Source organism: Fukomys damarensis, unplaced genomic scaffold (genome assembly GCF_012274545.1).
Source record: "Fukomys damarensis isolate Sample0158 unplaced genomic scaffold, DMR_v1.0_HiC HiC_scaffold_32, whole genome shotgun sequence".
NCBI lineage: Eukaryota > Metazoa > Chordata > Mammalia > Rodentia > Bathyergidae > Fukomys > Fukomys damarensis.
This window is the reverse complement of record NW_022900944.1, coordinates 31311902-31317218: the sequence shown is the minus strand read 5'-3', so window position 1 is coordinate 31317218 and position 5317 is coordinate 31311902.

Below are 5317 nucleotides of genomic sequence, written 5' to 3'. Positions count from 1 at the left end.
ATATATGTGTGTGTGTGTGTGTGTGTGTGTGTGTGTGTGTGTGTGTGTGTGTTTCGTGTTTCCCAGCATGTGTGTGTGTGTTTCGTGTTTCCCAGCATGTGTGTGTGTGTGTGTGTGTGTGTGCGCTTCGTGTTTCCCAGCATATGTGTGTGTGTGTAGAGCCTGTTTTTCTTCCAGCTGTAGGAGACCTAAAGGCCTGCTTGAAGATTTTTTGTTTTAAGAGTAGGAAAAACTTACTGAAAGATAGCTTCTGTCGAAGAGAGACAGAAGGGGGACAGGATAATGGGTTGTCCACCAACACCCCACCCCTTTGAAGTTTATCTTCCTTTTTCTTCTCTTTCTGATTTTTGGTCATTCGTTGTGGTAAATAGCCTTTTTGCCCTCAAGCTTCTGTTCCAAGTGGGGTTATGGGAGAGACAAAGAGAAAGCCGCATATCTCCATATAACAAAAAGAATTTTTTTAGTTTGGATAAACCATAAAAACAAACAAGGCTGGGGAGGTACCTAACAAATTTCCTATTTCAGTAATACGGAGGTAGATTACTGTGAACAATGTCAGTCACCAACAAAAGTTTACCTTTGCTCATTTAAGTGTGATCCACCTAAGTTTTTGTCAAAAATGAGAATGACAGCTTTGGGATGTGGTACTGGGAAGGCATAACACAGAGACCAATACTCAGGCAGAAGCAGGACATAACTCAGGAAAGTGCACCAACTTAGAAGACAGTGTTTCAATGGCCATTCCCAAACCATAGGTTGGGTTGTTCAAAAATAACTGAAATGGCTAATAAAGAGTGGATTTAGGTAGTCATGGCAGCATTCCAACCCAGTCCTACAGGGACAGCCTTGGTTCAGCACAGTAAGTCATGTGTTGAAAGCAATTCTTTTGTTTTGTTGAGACAAGAGTCTCCCTATGCATTTCATGTTGGCCTGGAACTCTGTGATCCTCTTGCTTCAGCCTCCCTAGTGCTGCAATTGCAGGCATTGTCACCACATCTAGCTTGAAAACTTGAATTGCAGTCCTGCCATTTAGTAGCTATTACCCACTCGATTGCTGGAATGGTGTCCCATGGTGTCCCATGGTGATGAAGAATGAGACCGTGCACAGAGGTCTAGGATATAAGCAAATTTATTTAAAAGATAAAAAATGCAAGAAACCCAAGTTCCCGAGTTTGCCCTGGTACCAGAAAAAAAAAAAAAAGGCAAGAAAATAAAAGATATAAATGCAAGGAAGTACAGTTCCAGCTAGCCTGGAGGGGGTTCACATGAAGTAGCATTCCCATCAGGGATCTTTGTCTAGGGGTTTTTAAGTATATTAGAAGGGAGCGGTGGCCATTGTGTAATAATGTAACCTTTATCCTATAGGACACTACATGCTTTTTAGGGTCTGATCAATGTAATGTGCATGCAGCATCCATGCAAGCCCATGCACCTTTGAGCCAAGGGCCTGCCTGATCAGGCTTTGGGTGTGGGGGCCAGTCCCAGACAGATAAAGAACATTCTGCAGATATTCAGTAAGACCTTGGATAATCATGACTCAGCAGACTCCATTTTGGGGCCACTATCCTAATAGAATCTTAACTAATTCCTGTTACATAGCTTTGTGTCTTTAACTTTTTCATGCCTTAGTTTCTTTATCCATAAAATGATAGCTTATCTCACAGATTTGTTAGGAGGTCAGCACTCACAAGTGTCTGGTTTACCCTATAAGCAAATGCTTAGCAATTTAGAAATTTTAAAATTGGATAGTGCTAGGCATGGTGGCACACGCATATAATCCCAGCACTTGGGAGGCTGAAGTAGGATCGCCTTGAGTTTGAGGCCAGCCTGGGTCCCAGTTAGTTCAAGGTTAGCCTGAACTACACAGTTCAAGGTCTGTCTCAAAAGCCTATGTCCCCTCAAAAGGACAGTGATGGAGATGATGGAATTCATTGGCAGGATTTAACTGGATATAGATGAAAGAGAATGGGAGTCAAGAAAAGTTTTCCAGCTTAGGTAGCTGGACGGATGGTGTCACTCAGGAGAGTGGCTAGCAGAGCTGCCACTGGAGGCAGGAAGGATGCCAGTCCTATAGTAAAAACTGTCATATGTGGTAACACCAAAGACAGGAAATGCAAGTTTGAAAGGCTCCCAAACAATACTCCACCCTCAGGACCCTCAAACTGTCTTCTTCATAATACAGTTACCAAACAGTCACTTCTGATTGGAAGTGCTTCCTACAGTTTTCCTTTCCCTATTTCACTCCTTTATATATTAATCTCTACATATTCGCTGTACAGAGGTTTCTCAAGATTCTAGAATTCTATTCAATGTCTGACCAGCTGGGACCTGCCTTGCACAGTATTTTATTTTTTGAGACAAGGTCTTGCTGTGTAGTTTAAGCTGGTTGTGAACTATGTAGTTCATGCTGGCCTTGAACATGCAGCAATCCTCCTGCCTGCTTCCTAAGTGCTGGGATTCAGGTGTGCACCAACATGCCTGGCCTTTCACAGTACGTTTCTTTGCAGTACCAGGACCTTGTGCTTATGAGGCAGGTGCCATGCCACTGAGCCAAATCCCTGGCCCATTTCACAGTATTTTAAAGTTCGTTTTTGTAGTACTGTGGCTTGAACCCAGGGTCTTCAGAGCTACATCTCCAGCCTTTATTGAGACAGGGTCTTCACACTAAATTGCTCAAACTTGTGATTTCCCTGCCTCATCCTCCCAGAATGCTACCATTGTGTGCACCAGGAAATCTGGCTAGAGAATTATTTTTTGTGGTATTGGAGACTGTGAACCCACCTCCTTTGAATTTAGCCACATCCGTAGTTCATACCTCCCTTTTAAATTTGAGACAGGGCCTTGCTAAGTCAACAAATTGCCTATGGTAGGCTCTGTTTTGTGCATTACAGGGATTATACTCAGGATCCTGTACTTGTGAAGCAGGTACTGCTGCTGAGCTAAATCCCTTCCTCCGCCTCCCAACATGCTGGGATTACAGGTGTGTACCATGCCCAGCCACCACCTCAGTTTTTACATTAAAACAAACAAAAAATTCAGCTGGATGTGGTTATTTGTAATCCAGCTACTTGGAAGCTGAGGCAGGAGGTTCTCCAGTCTTTGGCCAGTTTGAGACTGTGACTGTCTTAAAAAAAACAAAAAAGCCAGGGACTTAGCCCAGTGGTGCTGCCACCTGCCTCACAAGTACAAGGTCCTGAGTTCAAATCCTAATACAACAAAAAAAAGTAAAAGTAAACAAAATGAATTTCTTTGGTTGTACTGGCCACATTTCATGTGTTCATACAGGGCAGTGTGATGATAGATAATCTTTAATCAAACATTTTCCTCTATACCAGTGGCAGCGAATTTAAGGAACACATTTTAAGACAAAACATGTTAATGCAGGAACTATTTTTTTCTAAACTAAAACCACAAGATTCACATTTATTCAAGTGTTTGCACTTTGCAATAAGTGAGTTTTGGGTTGCAGTTTGGGCACTCATCTCTAAAAGGTTTGCCATCACCAGTCTTTATCTTTTTATATTTTCTCATTTCCTGTTTCTGAAACCCAGATATTAGGTCAATGATGACCTTAACTCTTAAGTTGCTTAAATTCTTCTAATCAAAAACTGAGAGGTAAATAATACAATGACCTGTTGGTTTTAAAGATCCTATATTTAAACATACTAAGATGCAATTTCCAATGACCCCACCCAACGAATTAACTTTGGAATGTTTTGAAAGTGCCATATGTACGATGGTGGTACAAGAAAAGCAGCTGATGCTACATGAGGGCCTTGATACCTACCTGTAAAAGACTGAAACCTCCCCTTCAAGAGGGCCAGAGATTTAGCTGAGTGGCACCATGTTTGCCTTGCAAGAGCTAGAGTTTGATACCTCGTACCTGTGATCTCAGCATTAAGAGGCTACTAGCTACAGGACAGCCTGGGCTATGATTGTCAATACAAGGGGAGCTTGAACTACATATTGAGATACTGTCTGAAAACAGAGAAACAAAGCAAAAATACAAGAGATGAAGTTTAGTCAGGTGTGGTGCCAGGCTGACTCCGACCTGAGACTGAACTGGAGCTACTGAGCCTAGCTACTTCCAGATTCCTGATCCACAGAAAGTTTTCCCCCCAGTACTGCAGATGTGCGGAACCACTGAACTAAATCCCCTGTCCAGAAATTCTTGAGATACGTTTCTTTTAAACTGCCAAGTTTATGGGTCATGTGTTATGTATGCAGCACAGATTAAGGCTTATAGCTTGAAAAGCTTCCCACTATCTGGAGAAGGATAAATGAAATAAGATTTTTTAACCAAGCAGCTCAGAACTAGCATATCCCCCCACTTTTTATTGGTACCAGGGATTGAACTTGGGTCCTTGTGCTTACAAGGCAGGTGGTGGTACCACTAGGCTAAATCCCTGGCCCCAATAATATGTTTTTAGGGCTGGGGATTTAACTCAGTGGTTCTGCTGCCTGCCTCACAAGCACAAGGACTGAGTTCAATCCTTGGTACCAAACAAACAAAAAACAAAACAAAAAAATGTTTTTAGAAGAGATGTGATTATTAAAGTCATGCTGTTATTGCTCAAATGATTTTTGAAATTAATACTCAGAGTATGAATCTTACTTGTTGAAATTTCTGTAGTGGTGCCAACTCAACATTTAAAAGTACCCCTGTTATGTGTAGTAAATCTTGTGGCGAATAAATAAATTTGTCCCTTACAGTGGACCAAGCTTAAGGCGTACTTCTAAAGTAAAAAGCTTAACTTTGTGGTGCAGAAACATGCCAGGACACATCCTAAGAGTACCTGATACAATGCCAGTACAATAAAGTAAGTATATATTCCTAAAACAACTAACTTGCAAGATGGTACTACTTTGTGGCCAGGTGTGGTAGGACATGCCCCTAGTCCTAGCACTCTGGAGGATAAGGCAGGAGGATCTGGAGTTTGAGGCTGGCCTGGGCCTCAAAAAGAAAAAGAGTGGGACAAATATGTATATAAAAATTTGAATATTCCTTTCCCCTAATGTCACCGCTTTACAGTCATAGTTCACAGGATAGACAAATCAAGCTAGGTTTTGAAAACCATTATATACACTGGGAAATTATGACATTGTCCCTTGCAATCTCTACATTTAAGAAAAAGGTCTTCTTAGCAGAAGTGACCAGTAGATGTCACCGCTGTTGCTGTCTTTTTTTGTAAAGTAAAAAGAATCAAAGGTTCAGAAATAACTTTCATGTCATAACAGGAGGACAAAATTATCACATTATGTCAATGAAGAGGCACGACCCTGTTTTCACTACATATAAGTTTATTGTGAAAGTAAA